The 21940-nt window shown below is 36.7% G+C and overlaps 1 protein-coding gene and 1 non-coding gene across 2 annotated transcripts in view; both read right to left on the bottom strand.

Annotated features, from left to right (window-relative positions):
* JMJD1C (jumonji domain containing 1C) overlaps positions 1-21940 on the bottom strand; it is a 306158-nt gene that overhangs the window by 279181 nt on the left and 5037 nt on the right. The gene's annotated exons all lie outside the window — the stretch shown is intronic.
* TRNAG-UCC lies at positions 19491-19563 on the bottom strand. Its single transcript has one exon. It is a non-coding gene; the product is annotated as a tRNA-Gly (tRNA).

Here is a 21940-nt window from a genome sequence, read left to right on the forward strand (position 1 = left end):
CAAAATATATGTTGATAAATGTCATAAATTTAAAGATGAGGAAACTGAGGCTCATACTGGTGCAAAGACAAAGGCATACCACATACATGTCCTAAAGAGACAATTCCCAAGAGTACCTTCACTTCACTTTATTCCTCAAAGCTGAGGTCAAGTGCCATCACCTCGAGGAAGCCTTCCTTGATGCCCATCTTTCCTCTACGTAAGGTGACCTCCTATGAGCTTCTATACCAAAAGCCCAACATATTCTAGTATTTATAACACCATGCTTTAATTATCTACAAAGCAGGGACCATGTTTTATATCTATTTCTCCAAGTGCCAAACACAGTACCTAGGTATTCAAAACCAAAAACAAAAACGTATTTCCTGGATCTGTTCACTGAAAAACCAAGTACCAATGAGTACCCCAAGCACTGAGATTGTAGCCTCTAAATACCAAGGTTCTTAGAGCAAATGGCTGATTCCAGGTCTGGGTCAGGACATTTACAAGATGATCCTGGAATGTCTTATCACACCAAAAAGCAAGAAGCAATCAAGGATGACTAAGGTCATGTCAAGAGGACGTAAGCGCCAACTTGAAGAGCCTTTCACCAGTTTGAATATCTACAAGTAGAGTAATGGACTAAAACATTAAATATTTTTAAATCATCCAATTCGAATTCATCAAAGGATACTAAAATTAATTCACTCAACATCTTTGGAGGATCCTAAGGAACCAACTCATTAGTTTGAAAACTGATAAATAAAGGGATATAATTGAGCATTTATACTTCCTTTCCTTTTTAAACTTTATTTTGGGGTAACAAATAGTTGACAAGGAAAATTTCTCTACTTAAAAAATATTAATTGTTAAATATGAGGAAGAATGGACTTTAAAAAAAGGAATATCACCACTTAGCAATTCCTAGCGAATTAATGGATCTATACAGTGACCATCAATGGCTACCAACAGACGTTATGTGCCCCTTAATGGACATACACGATAAAATTTATGAGGCAGCTGTGCAAAAAACCTCAAACCTGAACTTGCTCAAATCTCTAAATCTAACTGTAAATCTGTAGGAAATGCCGGGGCAGAGGAACAAGTTAAATGACACAACAGGTATGCAATTAGCAAAATCTAGACTGAGGGAAACTCTACAGAATAAAAAACCTAATTTCTGGCTTCCCTGGTGGCGCAGTGGTTGAGAGTCCACCTGCCGATGCAGGGGACACGGGTTCGTGCCCCGGTCCGGGAGGATCCCACGTGCCGTGGAGCGGCTGGGCCTGTGAGCCATGGCCGCAGAGCCTGCATGTCCGGAGCCTGTGCTCCGCAATGGGCGAGGCCACACAGTGAGAGGCCCGCGAACTGCAAAAACAAACAAAAAAAAAGACTGCACCCAGGAGTGAGTCTTCTATTATTCTCTGGTAAGTTATCTCGTAACACTCGTCGTGATGGGATCTCTGCCTCACCTCCACTCTCATGCTCTTGCATGGGTCTCTGGCTCACTTTTAGATACTACTGGTTGAAGTTGGTTATCCCGTGACCTTGGTGCTAGACATTCCCTTTACTTGTGAAGTTCTGGGATATTTCCTTGAATTCAAAAGACATGGAGCTACACCAGCTTCACCTCCATCTTTCTCATCTTTCCTCCCTAAGTTTCATTATTTCCTTCTGAGGTGTGATAACCTGAATTTCTGTTTCAAATCATCTGTGCCTCGTTACATGTAAGAAGGCTATTTATCCCCACCTAATGCCATGTGACTTGCATTGCCTACTACAGTCAGATTATACTTCCCTGACTGTCAGGTTTGCTATATGACTTGCCTAACTAAGCCAATATAATGTGAGCAGAAGTGTGATGTATGCCAGTTCCAAGCAAATGCTTTACATGCATGTTTTACCAGTTTTGTTTCTTTTTCCTTCAGTTATAAAAATGGTATGTCCCAAATAGAGTTTGTTCCTTCAGCCTGAATCCTGGAATGAGAAGATGGGCGAAGAAGAGCCCCAGCCAACTGCAACTAACATGTAACATGAGCAGAAAACAAACCCATATTGTTGTAAACTACTGAGATTTTGAAGTTATTTGTTAGCGCAGCAAACCTAGCAAAAGCTAACTAATATATGGGAATAAAAGAGATAGAATTTTTAAATATCTACAAAAGATTTTTCTAAAAATAGTACATAATTTTTTTCCTTTAAAACTTATTTCATTAAAAAAATTATCTCAAGAGAAATGAAAACATATTTCCATGCAAAAAGCTGTACATGTATTTTTATAGCAGCATTATTGATAATGGCCAAAAAGTAGAAACAATCCAAATGTCCATCAATTGATGAATGGATTAAATAAAATGTTGTCTAGCCATACAATAGAATTTTATTCAACAATAAAAATGAATTAAGTACTGATACGTGGTACAAATGATGGAACTTTGAAAATATTTTGCTAAATGAAAGAAGTCAGTCAAAAAAGACTACATATCCATATTCCAAAAAAAAAAAAAAAGACCACATATTGTATGATTCCATTTCTATGAATGACAAGTGACTGCTAAAATGTATGGATTTTCTTTAGGGAATGATTAGGATGATTTAAAACTAATTGTGATGAAAGCTGCACAGCTCTGTACATATGCTAAAAACCACAGAACTGGACACTTTAATATAAGGGTAAATTACATGAAATGTGAATTTTATCTTAACAAAGCTGTTATTTTTAAAGTCTATAAATGGATGGTTTTTAAAAGTTAAATCACTATAAATGAAATAAGTCAATTTTCTGCTCTAAAGCCGTACAAGTTTTCTTTGTAAACCAGGAGAACATCACTGGAGTAACAACCTAAGTAAAAAGCCCTAAGTACCTAGAAAAGAGTAAGTAAGTAGCATACTTTAGAAAAAGCTCAGGATAAAAGCTCAGAGAAAAAAAAAATTTTTTAATTGATTCTGAATGTAACTTTCACATGATATGGATTCAAAAAAGTGAAGCCTTCAGAAAACAAAGAGAAAGTAATCCAGAAACCTTTGTTAAATGTCAAAGCAACCAATCACTATGAGTTGTTCTCTACGAAGGTACAGTCAAGTTGTTCTTCACCTTGGTGAAATATCAGTCAGTAAATATTTACTGAGCACAGTGGGCCTTAAGATGTGTAAAGGTTATCTCCCAGCCATTTGCAATTCCCCAAATTTGGAAGTAAAACAATGGCACCTAACTTTGCCCATATAGTGAAGTAAAGTAAACATAGCAGTGTTGTATATACTTGCTGGGAAGAAGAGCAGTGTTGTATATACTTGTTGGGAAGAAGAGGAGTGACTCACTCCTACACACAAGGCTCCCTAGTATGTGAAATTGTAATTTTGTGCCTAAACAAAATTATAAAAATTACTAACTCCTGGGCCATCAAGTTCTCAAAAAACTGAAACAAATAATACAAGAATGATATCTTTGCATACAAAGTATCAGGATAGGAAGAGTGACAGATACACATAAAAAAACTACACCGTCTTCCTTTTCTCAACAAGTTTACAAACTAGTTGAGGAAACTGGACAATCAAGTAATGGTGTTAAGTTGTCACTGAGTTTGACAATAATAAAAAAAAAATAGTAACTATTTTTTGCCAGGCCCTATACTAAGCATATTACACAAACACTAGCTAATTTAATTTCTGACAAGCCCATAGGAGAGGTCTTATCACCCCTAGATTGCAAAGTATCTGACCAAAGGTCACACAGAGTCAGCAAGTGATGAGGACAGAATCCAAACTGTGTCACTCTTCTTAAAATCCTCACTTTTAATCATTAAACTATATTGCCTAATGACCTTTAAAAGTACATTGTCAATACTGGGATTAGAAGGGGCACATTGTGAAGAGAGAGAGATAGGTATGAAAGAGTGAGTGATACGGTCTTCACGATAAAAACATCACAAGCACACACTATAGACGTAGTGGAATTCAGAAGAGTCAGATACTGGCAGTTATACCTCAAGTAAGTAAATAAAATGACTCTGAAAATATAGCAAGTCACTAATCTAATTAAAAAAAAGAGAGAAAGGAGACCAAGAGCAGTAGTTTGAGGATGGGGCCAACCATGTAGTCTGTATAAGAGATGGCTCATCGACAAGCTGTATCATCACAATAATGACCACTCCACTGTCTTTAATCTCTCATCCACAAGAAGCAGGGGGCTTCAGAGAGCTTCAAATATTTGAAAAAGTTCCCTTATCTGATTAGCATTAAAATTAGTTTTATTCTAACCACTAGCAAAAGTAATCTTTTACTTCCAAATCTTCCACTTCCAAAATACGTAACATTTTTTAGCCTTCCTAAAGAATGTAAATTTTGTTTAATTTTGCCTTTCCTTAATTAGCTAAGGTCATCACCATAAACATCAGGGTGATGTCCTGGGGAGTTAGTGAAGTTAAAAGTGTGGGACTGCCTGGCTCAACAAACAAACTGATACACTTGTTTGGACCCTTTGTCTGCTCCTCACAATTTTCACATCCTCCCAGGCTAAAAATTCTAAATTATTATAAACAAGTAAGCTTCAATTCTTTGTTTGATTAATTAATAATGCCTTATAACAAAATAGACATGCTAGGCCATCGTTAAAAAAGTCTACAAATAAGGAATGCTGGAGAGGGGGTGGCGAAAAGGGAACCCTTCTACACTGTTGGTGGGAATGTAAGTTGGTGCAGCCACTATAGAAAACAGTACAGATGTTCCTCAGAAAACTAAAAATAGAATTACCATATGATCCAGCAATCCCAATCCCAGGCATATACCAGGACGAAACTATAATTCAAAAAGATACATTTACCCCTGTGTTCATAGTAGCACTATTCACAACAGCCAAGACATGGAAATAACCTAAATGTCCATCGAAAGAGGAATGGATAAAGAAGATGTGGTACATATATACAAAGGAATATTACTCAGCCATAGAAAAGAATGAAATAATGCCATTTGCAGCAACATGGATGCAACTAGAGATTATCATACTAAGTGAAGTAAGTCAGAAAGGCACCATACGATATCACTTATATGTGGACTCTCAAGTATGGCACAAATGAATCTATCTACAAAACAGAAACAGACTTAGAGACACATCAGACTTGTGGTTGCCAAGGTAGACGGGTGGGAGGGAGAGGGATGGACTAGGAATTTGGGGTTGGTAGATGCAAACCATTACATTTAAAATGGTAAACAACAAGGTCCTACTGTATAGTACAGGGAACTATATCCAATCTCCTGGGATAAACCATAATGGAAAAGAATTTTTAAAAAGGAATGTATATATGTGTATAAAAGAGTCACTTTGCTGTACAGCAGAGACAGGCACAACACTGTAAAGCAACTATACTTTGATAAAAAAAACAAAAGAAAACAGACATTCTGTATGGAAAAGAGTGAGACATTGACTCTTATTAAAATAAAGATTAAGTATATCAAAGAACATCCCTAGTTAACAGTGTAGAACTAAATAACTTCAAATCATTTGTTAGAATCTTAAGAAACTGGAAATTTATCATACATTGACATTAATTCAAAACCTGTGTTTGTTTTAGCTATCTGTTCAATAATGAAGCACTAGCACAATATGCTTTCTTAATAGGAGTCATATTATTTTAAAGTATTAAGCGCAGATAACTATGACCAATAAAGTGATTTAAAAAAAAACCCACACAACAACACACTCCTGGAAAAAGCTGTTGCCAAGCTATCATACAATACCTGAATAAAACAGATAAAAAAAGAGACACGGTATTATTCAAATTCTTTATAAGTCTTAAGCTATTAATTTTTTAGTTTTAATCTACAAAAATCAGACAACAGAACTTCTAAACTTGTGTAAAATTTATAGGCAAGACTAATTGAAGCTTGATGCACTAATGTAGTTTATGGATTTCTTGTCAATTGAAAAAGACAAATTTATAATAGTCTCTATAGCAAAGATATCATGGAAAAACAACTCAGAAAATACTGAAGAATATCTTTTCAGCCATGGCTGAAAGGCAGGTTGCACACCAAAATACTAAGGAAAAAACTGAATCAATTAAAAACAAATTCAGAGTAAAATCAATTAAAAATAAATTCAAACTTCTCAACTATATATCATTAAAATATTTAAAAAGGAAATTTATAAATAGATACAAGATTGAAGGGGACTTTCATTCAATGTAGTATTGGGAGTCTTAGCAAGAGCAATTAGGCAAGAAAAAGAAATAGAAGACATCCAAATTGGAAAGGAAAAGTTAAACTGTCACTATTTGCAGATGACATGATATTATAAACAGAAAAAGACTCCACTAGAAAACTGTTAGAACTAACAAACGAATCCAGTACAGTTGCAGGACAAAATCAACATACAGAAATCTGTTGCATTTCTAAACAATGACAACAAATTATCAGAAAGAGAAATTAAGAAAACAATCTCGTTTACAACTGCACCAAAAAGAATAAAATACCCAGGAACAAATTTAATCAAGGAGGTGAAAGGCCTGTACACTGAAAACTATAAAACATTAACGAAAGAAACTGAGTAAGATACAAATAAATGGAAAGATACTCTGTGCTCAGAGAGTGGAAGAATTAATGTTGTTAAATGTCCATATTACCCAAAGCAATCTACAGATTCAATGGAATCCCTATCAAAATTCCAATGGCATTTTTCACAGAAATAAAATAAAGTCCTAAAATTCGTATGGAACCAAATAAGACCCCATATAGCCAAAGCAATCTTAAGAAGAACAAAGCTGGAGGCATAACACTCCCTGATTTCAAAGTAATCAAAACAGTATGGTATTGTCATAAAAACAGACACAGAGATCAATGGAACACAATAGAGAGCCTAGAAATAAAACCAAGCATATATGGTCAATTAATTTATCACAAATTAATTTATGACAATTAATTATGCCAAAAATACACAATGGGGAAAAGACACTCTCTTCAATAAACGGTGTTGGGAAAACTGGATAGCCACATGCAAAAGAATGAAATTGGACCACTGTCTTACACGATATACAAAAATAACTTGAAATAGATTAAAGACTTGAAAGATCTGAAACCATAAAACTCCTAGTAGAAAACACAGACAATAAAGTAATATGACCTCAAAAGCAAAGGCAACAAAAGCAAAAATCAGCAAGTGGGACTACATCAAACTAGAAAGCTTCTGCACAGCAAAGGAAACCATCAACAAGATGAAAATCACATAACTGATAAGGGGTAAATATCCAAAATATATAAAGAACTCATGCAACAAATACCATTTGCAAAAAATAATACCATTAAAAAATGGGCAAAGGATCTAAATCAACATTTTTTCAAAAGATATACAGAAGGCCAACATGAAAAGATGCTCAACTTCACTAGTCATCAGGGAAATGCAAATCAAAGCCACAATGAGATACCATCTCACACCTATTAACATAGCTATTATCAGAAGGACAAGAACTACCAAGTGATGGCAATGATGTGGAGAAAAGGGAACCCTTGTGCACTGTTGATAGGAATGTAACCTGGTGCAGCCACTATGGAAAACAACATGGAGGGTCCCTACAAAAATGAAAACAGAACTACCATATGATCCAGCAATTCCACTTCTGGTTATTTATCTAAAGAAAATGAAAAAACTCGCTAAAAATAATATACACATCCTCGCATTTGCTGCAGCATGACATACAATAGCCAAAATACAGAAATCACCCAAGTGTCCATCGATGGGTAAGTGGATAAAGAAATTGTGGGGGGTGTGTGTGTGTGTGTGTGCGTGTGTATAAAATGGAATATCATTCAGCCATTTAAAAGAAAAGACAAGAAAAGAAATCTTTCCATTTGCAACAACATGGATGGACCTTAAGGGCATACGCCAAGTGAAATAAATATGACAAAAAAAGACAAATACCATATGATCTCATTTATATGTGAAATCTATTTTTTTAAAAACACAAGCTCACAGATAAAGAGAACAGAGAGAGGCAGGAGGGTGTGGGAGTGGAGGGTGGGTGAAATGGAAGAAGGGAGTCAAAAGGTGCAAATTTCCAGTTATAAAATAAATGTCACAGGGATGTAATGCACAGCATGACAATGCTAGTTAATACTGTATTATATATTTTAAAGTTCCTAGGAGAAAAAAATCTTAAAAGTTCTCATCACGAAAGAAAAGTTCTGTAACCATGTATGCTGATGAATGTTAACTAGACTTACTGTGGTGATCATTTTACAATATATACAAATATCAAACCATTATATTGTACACCTGAAACTAGCATAATTTTGTATGTCAATTATACCTCAATTTAAAAAAGATAAATAAATGTCATGGGTATGTAATGTAAAGCATGGTGACTATAGTTAATACTGTAATGTATGTACATTTGAAAGCTGCTAAGAGAGTAAATTTGAAAAGTTCTTGTCACAAGAAAAAAAACTGTAAATATGTGTCATGGTGGACGTTAGCTAGACTTATTGTGGTGGCCATTTCACAAGATATACAAATATGGAATCATTATGCTGTACAACTGAAACTGATATAACATTATACGTCCCTTGTATCTAAGTTTTTAAAACTTTGCTCTGATTAAAAAAAAAAAAAAGATTGGGATAATGCTATCACCCCAATAAACTCTACTACTTAATATTTAGTAATTTACTTTGTACCTAGTCTATTTAAACATATTCCCATTAAGTAGATCAGCCTTTAATTAGGCACATTTTATGGCTTAACTAGGGGTAAATATGAGTAACCCAGTAAGAGGATAGTCATATAATTCATGTGTTAGAACTGTCCATAACAAATGAATATTTAACTATCAAAGGTGACTTGGTAGAGAACCACCAAACCTAATCAACATACTGCATTTTTTAAATAAATAATGTTTTCCCCCTCTGAACAGCACTTTAGAATTATAGCACATATGAACTATTACATCCCTATGAGATTGATTTCATAATTCCCATTTTACTGATGAAGACCAGAAGATTCAAAAACTCAGTAACCTGCCCAAGAATCCCAGTCAGTAAGAGGTAGGGCCAGAGCCTGAATGCAGGTCTGAGTTCCTGGACCTGCTGGACCTTGTACCTTAATCAGGTTACATGAATGCTCATATTATCAGCTCCCTTCAATGCCACCTTATTGGATACTATGAGGAGAGTTTATAATATTTTCGTTTTAAGAATCAGAAAGGCATGCAATTTAATCGTACAATCAGCATCAGTAAGTTTTACACCAGCTACACAGGTATTGCAGAAGACAAAAATTGATTCATTACAGGACTAAACCAAAGGTTAATTGTGTTTTGATTTTAAAGTTAAAAAACCATATTACCATGTTAGATTTTTCAGTTCTTTCTCCCTGTACTTACCCTTAAAAGGTGTTAAATATAAGATTCTTTTCACGATAAAAAAAATCATTTTATTAAGAATAGTACCACTATTTCTGCCAGGTGATTATTTTATTAATTCTCCAGCAAAATCACCACCTGAGAACAAACTCGTGGTGCTATGGGGAGGAAAAGAGAGGGAGAGAGGGAAGGAGGTAGAGAGAGGGTAAAGACTTCATTTCAGTATTTAAAATCTAGCTAATTCACCATTTAATAATCTTTTCTAAAATGAGTAAGGCTGAAATACAACTTCTAAGGGAAACATTTTTCTTCCCATGTTAAAATAACATCCAACAGCTACCAAGGAAATATACTTTACTTTATGTACATTCATTTTCATAGATTCCAATTATGAAATGTGTTGCAATAAAACGGAGTGCATGAAAAACACTTAAGGTGAGCATCATTTTTACAAATTTTGTCAATTTGAAAATCTCACCCCTTCTGTCTCCTTACTTCAACATAAGATAACCTCTAAAACATCAGCAGCAGCTCATTACAGCACCTCCATAATCCACTTACTTTTGAAGCTGAGGCTTGTTTCCCCTGGCTCTGTGCTCAGTGAATGGAGCACAGCTGTTGTTTTGAAAAGGCTAGAGGTTTTACAAACCTGCCAGCTCTTCATTCCCCCTCCAGTCACAGCTGCCAAAATAATAAATTCTTTTCTCAATTCCATCTTTCCTGGGGTTAAAGGAGAGGGAATCAATTCCTGGGGATAAAAAGATCAAACTTTGAAACCAAAATCTACAATCCCAGGAATATGAGCTGCATAGCTCCAAATAGCAATAACAATTATAAAAATAGAATAATGGCTAATAATTATTGAAGCTGTACTATGTAACAGGCAATATGCCAGTGCTTAAAAGCATTATCTCACGTGATCCTCAAAATAACTTCCTGAAGTAGATACTATTATTATACTCATTTTGCAAACGGGGAAACTAAGTCTTAGACCTAAGTACCCTATGCAAAATGACATACTCTTAAGTGACAAAGATTTCAAGTTAAAGGGCCTGAGAAATAAATTTAGGGCTTCAATGGCCAAGCTCCAAAGCTCTCAACCTCTAAAAGCCATAGGTTATTTTTAATATTTGAAAAATCTACATGAAACAACCAATTAAACCATTTACCTGTAAATGCCATACAAGGTAGCTAAAATTGTAGTTTGTTTTTTTTCCTTTAGTTGAACTTAACGTCAATTCAGTATGCATAGCATATGCTGCTCTAATTACAGTCTTTGGTAAAAAAAATGGGGAGGCAAATCATTAATAATCAAAGGTTTTGAGGAAAAATATTTTTGTAATATGGGATTCAAAATGAGAAAACAATTTAAGAGATATCTTGCGTGAAAATCTGGGGAAACGATGGACTAAATGACCTCAACGATCTAAGATGGATCTAACAACGTCTGATTCTTTGCCTAACAAACGCTTCTACCCCAGAAATATGTCTGCTCCACCCTTACTCCAGTCTCTTCCTCCCTCCAAATCTCACACTCATAACCCACCAGCTGCTTTTTATTACCATTGGCAGGCCTAGGAAACTTTGAGATTAGCTCTCAGTTACTAGGATGAGCTGAATAAAGGCAGCTGAAGTTGACTCAACTTTCGTTCTTTGCTATGAATCCTGGAGAATTGTTTTTTGTTTTTTTTTCCAGTACGTGGGCCTCTCACTGTTGCGGCCTCTCCCGTTGCGGAGCACAGGCTCTGGATGCGCAGGCCCAGCGGCCATGGCTCACGGGCCCAGCCGCTCCGCCGCATGTGAGATCTTCCCGGACCAGGGCACGAACCCGCGTCCCCTACATCGGCAGGCGGACTCTCAACCACTGCGCCACCAGAGAAGCCCTGGACAATTCTTTAATTTATCTGGTTTCCTGCAATTGTTTTCTGATTCTCCTCACTACTTGCTGACTGACTGACCCTCTGTCCAACTGCCTAGCTCTGCTTCTTCAACTACTGACCACCTCCTGGCAGCTGCTTAGGGTATGATCACTGGGTCTCTATCCTGGCCTCCATCTCTGGGATCTGGATCATACTGATGGACTAAGAAGTACCTAACTCCACCAGAGTTCACATGCTTGTGTCTCATAAGTGCTGTCTTTTCCCTTTTCTGCTTCCTTGCTAGTTCCACTTGAGCTGCTACAAGCCACACTCTACCATGACATTCTAAAATGACCATAATATTATAGCTGATTTTGGTTGGCACACACTCCATAAAATGCTATGGGCAGCTTGTGAACAAAAATTTTAATATCCGTAATTTCCTGGTGGTCCAGTGGTTAGGACTCTGTGCTTTCACTGCCTAGGGCCTGGGTTATATCCCTGTTTAGGGAACTAAGAGCCCGCAAGCCACGTGGTGCGGCCAAAAAAAAAAACTATTAATATGAATTGGAAGAGTGGGATTGACATATATACACTAATATGTATAAAACAGATAACTAATAAGAACCTGCTGTATAAAAAATAAATAAATAAAATAAAATTTTAAAAAATCATACCCAAGGTATAAAGTCATTATTTACTTTTGTACTTTTTTAGCTAGAGTTAACCAATGAAAATCCTAAAGGATGTTATACAGCTGACTCACAACCGCCCCATCCCCAGTTCTCTGAATGAAACAACTTATGATTCACTTCCTTGGAATCTTTAGAATTATTTTTATTTCCTATATAATGACATTATCAAATTGTCAATAACTATAAACTCTTTCTCATTCCCCATTTTACTTGCTCTGGACACTTTTTCCGCTCTTCAAGCTAACACTAGCCCCTGTGAGTTTTAAAATGCAACTAGTTTGAATATTCTCATAGTAATTAGTGTAGTCCGAAATATTCACGGACTAAGACTTAATGTATTGAAATAATACAAGATATTTCAATAAACATCTATTTTTAGGTACTGGGAATATAATAAGTGCAAAACAGGACAATGTTCCTGCTCTAACAGACTTTACGTTCTAAGTAGAGGAGACACAGAAAACAAGAACAGCAGCAGTGGTGAGAGTACTACTGCAGAGGACCGGAATAGGATGATGTAGGAGTGATTAGGTGACTATGTTAGATTGGGTGATCAATGAAGGAGGCTCCCTGGAATTTGAATGGCATTAAGAATCCAATACGGAGGGGAAAGTTGCTCATTTTGGAGTAGGGAACAATAAATACAAAGACCTTAAGACAGAAAGTAGGATGACATGTTTATAGGAACAGAAAAAAGGCCAGTGTGGCTGAAGCTTAGGGGGCCAGGAGGAGAGTGACAGCAGATGAAGCTGGAAAGACAAGCAGGGGCCAGCTCACCCAGGGTTTTTAATCCAAGTGCAAGGAAAGCCATTGGAGGGGGTTTTAAGCTTTACAAAGTCCTATCATTTGTGTACTAAAATGGCCCCTCTGGTTGCTATGCAGGTTACAGACTATAGCAGGTGAAGAACAGAAATAGGAAGATCCATTAGAGGGCTTGCAGTAGTCCAGCTGAGAGAGGTGGTAGAGAGAGAAAGGTACAGAGATTCAGAAGGTTAGGAAGTAGAACTGAGAGAACTTGGAGAAGACAGGTGAGGACAGGTGAGAAAAAAAAGAAATCAAGGATAAGTCCTACATTTTTCACTTGATGTACTGACTGGAGAGTGATGTAGTTTAGTGAGATGGGACAGGCTATGGAAATGTTGGTTTGGCAAGTCAAGAGCAGAATTTTAGAGCTGGAAGAGATCTCATGGATCATTTAGTTCAACTACTTTATTCTAGAGCAGTAAAGTGACTCAAACTTGTTAATGCGACTTGCCAAAAATGGCAAAGTACCAGTACATTCTGGAAGAGCCACTGCCTCGGTTTACCAAGAGTTCTTAATCTTTTTGTGTCATAAGCCCCTTTAGTAGTCTAATCAAACTTGGAATCAAAATAATGTTTTAGTTTTTTAAGAAATTTCTTAAGTATGGGATTACAAAAAAAAAATTGTATTGAAATACAGTTATCAAAACAGTAAAAAAAAATGTGATTTGGTAACACTATATGTGCTTCTTTATCAACTCATTCAATAATAAGACCTCAGAGCAGACCTAATAACTACCATAGTTTCAGAGTAACGACGTGTGGTGTAAGTAATATTTCAAGACACCTGCAACGATTTTAATGGGATATGAAAATATTTTTTATTTCTATTGACAAAAAGTTAAAAGTACTACAAATATTCCTGTCGTTTGTTTCCTACATTCATAGCTGAAGGATATGCTAACTTTCAGGAAAGGTGTAGTGGGGAAAAGTGCAATTTTTCACCTTCTAAGTTCACGGCCTCCTGAATTCTATCCAGGAACACCTAATTTGTAGACCCCAAGTTAAGAGCCTTTGGTTAAATCCCTGATCATTTTCCCCCCCAGATTAACATAATAGCCTTGGGACTGATCACCCTGCCTCCAGTATTTCCTCAAATCCATCGCTCATCCTGATGAAGGATCACAAAGGCCCATCTAACAATACTCCCCTGCTTAAAGTCCTTGGAAGGGTTCCTCATAGCCTACAGATAGTATGGCACTGACAGACATACACTCCAGGCTCCGCTTCTCTAATGCAGTATTTATACTTGATTTCCAGCATTGCACTGAACTTTCAAGACTCCCTGCCTGTGTTCTCTTCTCTCTTTTCTACTAGTATAAGACCCTACCAAAGTATCATCTTTCGAAGCATTTGAGTCCTTTCCCCCAAACAGAGCAATCTCTCCCTTTCCTATGAACTTCTTCAAAATCAATAAACGTTTTTGCCTGGCACATTATCCTGGGCCGTGGTTATCTGCAAATACTTTTTCCCATACATGACAGTATGCTTCTCCCAAATTCAGTGTTAAAAGGTGGTCTTGAATATTTGTGCTAGATTTTTACTAATCTAAAAATAATATCTCATATCCCCATCACAGTGTTCAGCTTATAAAGGGATTTCATACACCTTGTTTAATTCTCTTAATAATCCTATGAAGACAAGCAGTCTAAAGGATTACCTTAATAACCCTATAAAAACACCTGGCTCTTTGGTGGGGCTAATGGCGGACTCCAGGAGGGCTCACACCAATGAGTACTTCCCAGAACTTCTGCTGCCAGGGTCCTTGTCCCTGCAGTGAGCCACAGCCACCCCCCGCCTCTGCAGGAGATCCTCCAACACTAGCAGGTGCAAAGACCTCCTGCCCCCTTCTTCAGACAGCAATGGAATCACACAGACTGAAAGTGAGGGGATGGAAAAAGATATTCCATGCAAATGGAAATCAAAAGGAAGCTGGAGTAGCAATTCTCATATCAGAAAAAATAGACTTTAAAATAAAGACTATTACAAGAGATGAAGAAGGACACTACATAATGATCAAGGGATCAATGCAAGAAGATATAACAATTGTAAATATTTATGCACACAACATAGGAGCACCTCAATACATAAGGCAAATGGTAACAGCCATAAAAAGGGAATTCAACAGTAACACAATCATAGTAGGAGACTTTTAACACTCCACTTTCACCAATGGACAGATCATCCAAAATGAAAATAAATAAGGAAACACAAGCTTTAAATGATACATTAAACAAGATGGACTTAATTGATGTTTATAGGACATTCCATCCAAAAACAACAGAATACACTTTCTTCTCAAGGGCTCATGGAACATTCTCCATGACAGACCATATCTTGGGTCACAAATCAAGCTTTGGTAAATTTAAGAAAATTGAAATCGTATCAAGTAACTTTTCTGATCACAACACTAGCCAGGACATGGAAGCAACCTAACTGTCCATCGACAGATGAATGGATAAAGAAGATGTGGCACATATATACAATGGAATATTACTCAGCCATAAAAAGAAACAAGATTGAGTTATTTGTAGTGAGGTGGATGGACCTAGAGTCTGTCACACAGACTGAAGTAGGTCAGAAAGAGAAAAACAAATACCCTATGCTAACACATATATATGGAATCTAAAAAAAAAACAAAGGTTCTGAAGAACCTAGGGGCAGGACAGGAATAAAGACACAGACGTAGAGAATGGAATTGCGGACAAAGGGAGGGGGAAGCGTAAACTGGGATGAAGTGAGAGAGTGGAATTGACACATATACCCTACCAAAGGTAAAACAGCTAGCTAGTGGGAAGCAGCCGCATGGCACAGGGAGATCAGCTCGGTGCTTTGTGGCCACCTAGAGGGGTGGGATAGGGAGGGTGGGAGGGAGACGCAAGAAGGAGGAGATATGGGGATATATGTATACCTATAGCTGATTCACTTTGTTACAAAGCAGAAACTAACACACCATTGTAAAGCAATTATACACCAATAAAGATGTTAAAAAAACAACAACAGCAAGCAGTCTGAAGTTTTACCTTTATTTTGCAGATGAGGAAACGGAAGTCCAGTGAGGTAAACTGACTTGCTCAGGTCTAATCATATAACGAGCTAGAGCTGGGATCATAAAACCAGGCTCCTTAGTACAGTGCTTATCGTGAACTGAAGCCAATGTGCCAGGACCAGGACAGGTGAATAAAAAGCATGAGAGCGCTGCCTTCAAGAAACTTTTCAACATAGTACCAATATGACCCTATTAGCAACAGTTTTTTTTTTTAATATAATAGTACAAGGCCATTGCTGTACACCTGAAACTAACACAACATTGTTTATCAACTATGCTCCAATATAAAATAAAAATTAAAAGAATAGTACAAGTCCTATAATAAAATTAATCATAAAGCTAAACATTCCTTAATGTTTAAAAATATAACCAGTTTTCTCTTTTTCTGTTAGAATTTTTAACATTATTCCTATTATTCTAGACTGGAGAAATGAAAGCTGCTTGTAAACACTAGTTAAATATTACACAGTTAACTAGAGGTTATTATTTCCATCTCTAGAAAGAGAAACTAAAGTGATAGCTTAATATTTTAAAAGACTTCAAGAATGTACCAATTTAAAATTGTCAAATAAGAACTAAGAATTCTTGACATTATCCTGCTAATTCATATTTATTTTGATCAAGTTGCTGAAATTTTTAATGCGATTTTCACATATTACAACATGGCTAAGTATTTTGCTTATCAATAGTTCTCTCTTGTGAAATTTGAGGCTTATAGAAAACTGGGTTTTTAAGAGGGTGCTGCATGAACAGTAAAGAACAAAATTCAACTCAGTTAAGCAAATATTTATTATTATATGTAAGGTTGGTAACGCACGATGAGATGTGTTAGACACAGCTCCTGCTTTCAAGAAGCTTAAAACCTAGTAGGAAGGATGACAATCATAAACATATCTACAATTTTTAAAATATGATATTTATTATGCTTTAAATGTGATGTTTTACATATCACACACCTTAGATAAACCTTAACATAAGCAGCTGGAGCAAAAAAAGTTTTTCAAACATCCAAAATATCCTTATTTGGAATGAAAAATATATTGTATATACTACATATGATGGATATTACATAGTGGTGGAAATCTATGAACTACAGTCACAAGTAACAACAGGATAAGTCTCAAAAATAGGATGCAGTAAAGAAGGGAAGGTGTTAGGGAAGGAGAGAAGGAAGAAAGACCACAGAGTATCTGGAAGGAGTTGTGAAAGAAAGATGAAGAGCTTCTTCGAGTGATTTTTAGCAAGGGGTACATGATTTCTTAGAACCAGGAATAAAATATTTTTTTAAAAAAAGGAGGGTGGTAAATTATATAAAGGAATTTCAAGGTAAGGTAAGGAGAACTGAAATTCAAAGAATTAAGGATTGACAAATATTCCACTCCAGTCCTTCCAGGGTTAGGGTGGATGGGATTGGAGCTTGATCAGAGCAGAAGTTCACAAACTTGAGAGCCCGAAAGAATGGTTCTAATTATTTAGTCATATAGTTAATTTTATATCTAATTATGTTGAGCTTGTTTAAAAAGATCCCTAGGCCATACCCAGAGATTCTGATTTAGTTGGTCTGGAATAGAAACTGGAACCTATTATTCTTTTAAGAACCATCATAGGTTTTGAACACAGGTTGCACAAACAATTTTGAGATATATACATTGGAGTCACTTTTGAAAACGTAACAGAAAGAGGATGAAAATAAACCTTTTAAATACATACTTGATGGGCCCATACTCACACAGACTGAACTAAAAGGCCGGGGATAAATTCTTAGAAGGGGGACTTAAAGGCCTGTCACCTACAAATATGTAAATATAACATACATATAAACATGTACTATTTCTCCCAAAAAAATTTCAATAGGGGCTTAGGAGTACCACACGCTCTCACCAACAGCTAAGTAATAATACTCTATCTGACACTTTGGCAATAAGAAAGAAAATTTTTATCTGGATTTTCCTAATAATCAGTGAAACTGAAAACATTTTCTTAGTATGACATGGAAAATTTGATTAACATGTGAATGTCCACGGCCCTCCTCCTTCCACTTCCTTCTTTCTTAAAAAGGAATGACTTGCTGATACTAAGTTGACCAACATAATAAAGGCAACAAGTAAGAAATGTTGGGGGGAAGTGATCTTGTTAGCTGGGATCTGAGGAAAAAGCTTTAGAGTGTGACCTGTAAGAAGCCCCAGGGCAGTAAGAGAAATGGGGAGGAGAAAAGACCTTGCAAGAATAATCTGGTTTATGAATTAAATTCCCTTTAATGCTCTTTGAAGAAAAAATGGAACTCCTTTTTAATAACTTTTGGGGTTGAACTATGCTTCTTGAACAAGACCCAGTTCTGAATTTGGACCAAGTGTATTCGTACATCAGTTAGGATTACAGTTTCTCCTGGCCATTTGCACCACTTTTATAAATTATGTGTTGATATTTGTGCATTTTTTTTCCTACCAAGATTTTTTTTTCATTAATAAGCTTCATTTTCTAGAGCAGTTTTCAGTTCACAAAAATTGAGGGGAGGGGCTTCCCTGGTGGCCAGTGGTTGAGAGTCCACCTGCTGATGCAGGGGACACGGGTTCATGCCCCAGTCCGGGAATATCCCACATGCCGCAGAGCGGCTGGGCCCGTGAGCCATGGCCGCTGAGCCTGCGCGTCCGGAGCCTGTGCTCCGCAACGGGAGAGGCCACAACAGTGAGAGGCCACAACAGTGAGAGGCCCGCGTACAGCAAAAAAAAAAAAAATTGAGGGTAAAGGACAAAGAGTTCCCATATACCTTCTGTCCCCACACACATAACAACCTCCCCACTATTAACATCCCCACCAGAGCATTACATTTGTTAGAACTGATGAACCTACATTGACGTATCATTATCACCCAAAGTCCACAGATTACATTAGAATCCACTCTATTGTATATTGTATAGATTTGGACAAAAGTATAACGACATATTTATACCACTGTAACAACATACAGAATAGTTTCACTGCCCTAAAAATCCTCTGTCCTCTGCCTATTCATCTGCAAAGCTTTTAATTTTAATGAAGTCCAGCTTATCAATTATTTATTTCATGGATAATGCCTTTGGTGTTATACCTAAAAAAATCATTGCCATATTCAAGGCCACTTAAGTTTTCCCCTATGTTATCTTCTAGAAGTTTCAGAGTTTTGCATTTTACATTTAGGTCTATGATACACTTTTAGTTAATTTTTATGGAAGGCCATAAGGTCTATGTCTAGATCCATCTTTGCACGTGGATGTCCAGTTGTACCAGCACTATTCGTTGACAAGAATATCTCTGCTCCAATGTATTTCCTTTGCTTCTTTGTGTCAAAGTTCAGTTAACTATATTTGTATGCTTTTATTTCTGGGCTCTCTATTCTATTCCACTGATGTACTTGTCTATTCTTTCACCAATACCATACTGTCTTGATTAATGTAGCTTTATAGCAAGTCTTGAAGTCGGGTAGTGTCAGTTCTGACTTTATTTTTCTTCAATACTGAGTTGACTACTGAGTCTTTTGCCTCAGCATACAAACTTTAGAATCAGTTTGTCAATATCTACAAAATTACCTGCTGGAATTTTGATTTGGATTGCACTGAACCTACAGACCAAGTTGGGAAGAACTGACATCTTGACACTATTGAGTCTTCCTAACCATGAGTGTGGAATATCTCTCCACTTAGTCTTTGATTTCGTTCAGAGTTTTGGGGTTTTGTTTTTGTTTCTGTTTTTTTGCCACCCTGTGTGGCTTGCAGGATCTTAGTTCCCTGACCAGGGATTGAACCTGGGCCCCCAGCAGTGGAAATGCAGAGTCCTAACCACTGGACCACCAGGGAATTAATCAGAGTTGTATTGTTTTCCTCAAATACATCTTAATTTTGTTAGGTTTATACCTAAGTTTTTCATCTGCGGGGACACTAAAGTAAATGATATTGTGCTTTCAATTTCAAATTCTACTTGTTCACAGATAGCATATAGGAAAGCAATTAACTTTTTTATATTAATCTTGTATCCTGCAACTTTGCTATCATCACTTATAATCCAAGAATCTTTTTGTCAATTACTCCTGATGTTTTACACAATCATGTAGAAATAACACTGCAAACAAAGACAGTTTTATTTCTTCCCATTCAGTAAAATTTTTTTCCCTTTTCTTATCTTATTGCATTAAGTTGGACTTCCAGTATGATGCCGAAAAGCCATGGTTAGAAGGGACATTCCTTTTTTATCCTTTCTTAGAATTTCTACCTCTCTGCTTACGCTGTCCATCTATGCTTGCATGTTGTCTAGTTTCCCCATTAAAACCCTTAGTATATTAATCATAGTTCTTCTTTAAATTCCTGGTCTGATAATTCCAACATTCCTTCCACATCTGACTCTGGTTCTGATGACTGCTCAGTCGCTTCAAATGGATTTTTTGCCTTTTAGATGCCTTGTAATTTTTTGTTGAAAGGCAGACATGAAGCACTGGGTAAAAGGAACTGTGGTAAAGTAGTGGTATGGTGGGGAAGGGGGAGCATTCTATAGTCCTATGATTAGGTCTCAGTCTTCCAGTGACCCTAAACCTCTGGACTGTAAACTTCACCAATGCTTCTCAGTCCCCACCTCCCTTAGATGGGACAGGATGGCTGGAGGAGGCAGGAGTTATGTATTTCCCTTCCCCTATGTGTATGGCTAGAGGAGCTCAAATTGGGTTTTTCCCTCCTCCCCTCCCCCCGCCCCGGTGGAAGACTAGAGCTGGCTGGTGTGGGGTATTTCCCTTCCGCCAGTTAGGTTAAGCTCTGGTGAAATAGTTTCTCCCGAGGGCATACTTTGTTAAGAAGAGCAGATGCACTGGTATATTTCAAAATGGTTTCTTTTTCGTTTCCCTGCTTCCAGCAGGGGGAATTTTTCTTCAATACTAACTGTGAAGATCGGGTAGAGCTCCTATGACTGGATTCTCTTGCAGTTTTTAACTCTCAGAGTTGTCCACACTGAGCCTCCAGATTCAATTACAGTTTAGGTTTTCCTAACCTGGCACTGGTTCTTGCAGAGGTTTCCACTCCAGTGAGTTGTGATTCTCCATATCTGCCTGTTTCTCAAATTTGGGAGACAGCAGTTTATCCTATGACCTATGACCTTACTTCTCTGAAGCATCTAAGAAGAATTGTTGATTTTTTAGCTTGTTCAGCTTTTTACTTGTTGTTAGAGTTGCAACTCCTAAGCTGCTTCTTACATCCCTGACTGGAAACCAGAGATTCTGAGCTTTGAGACACATTTTTAATTAATGCTTTTTTTAATGAGTGCTGTGTATATTAAGAATATTAACCTTTGTTGGGTTTTACGAATGTTTTTCCCCAATTTGTCATTTGTCTTGAAATCTTATTTATATTGTTTTTTGAAGGCATAGGGGTTTTAAATTCTTATGCAATCAAGTCTATGAAATTTGCCTTTTTGGTTTCTGATTTTATGGCATGCTTTGAGAGGGCTTTCCATTATTATTATGATTTTATTACCTTCACGTTTTCTTTTTATACTTTCATGGTACTTTACATTTACAGTTCTTATCCATCCAGAACTACTTTTTCTTCAGATTTTATTAAATGGCTAGCTGGCTGTCATAAAATCATTTACTAAATAAATCTATCATGTCCCAACTGATGTAATATTCTACCTTTATCTTAGACTAAATACCTATATACAATTGGGTCTCGTTCTAGACTTTACTCTTGGCCAAAAAACAAAACAAAACAAAACAAAACCTGGCAACAGAGATACGCCTCTAAAGGAACTGGATAGCTGGAGACAGGTGATAAAAGAAGACTAACAGACTAACTTTTCATTGTTCACCCTTTTGCATTTTATTCCGGGTGCTTTCAACTACCACTCAAAAACATCAACAAAAATTGTTTAAAGTTCTGCTTACTAGACATAACAGAATTATCAAATATTTCAGCTCTCTGTAAATGACATCATAACAACCCCCATATGCACCTGAACAATACCCAAAATCATAGATCTACCTTGATTTCAAAACTGGGAACTATGATTTAAATGAATAGTAAAAGTGCCTCAAATATGTCTAAATCCGTAATCATTGTAAGCAAAGCTGCTACCTCAAATGTATAAGAACCTGATATGTGTTCCCTAGATCCAGCCATCACAGACATATTTTGCTTTCTTCATGGAATGTTAGCTAGTAACTAAATACTTAATTCACAATCTAATCTTTCA

The sequence above is a fragment of the Monodon monoceros genome, unplaced genomic scaffold, assembly GCF_005190385.1.
Source record: "Monodon monoceros isolate NGI ecotype Baffin Bay Population unplaced genomic scaffold, NGI_Narwhal_1 Super_Scaffold_4, whole genome shotgun sequence".
Classification (NCBI taxonomy): Eukaryota; Metazoa; Chordata; class Mammalia; order Artiodactyla; family Monodontidae; genus Monodon; species Monodon monoceros.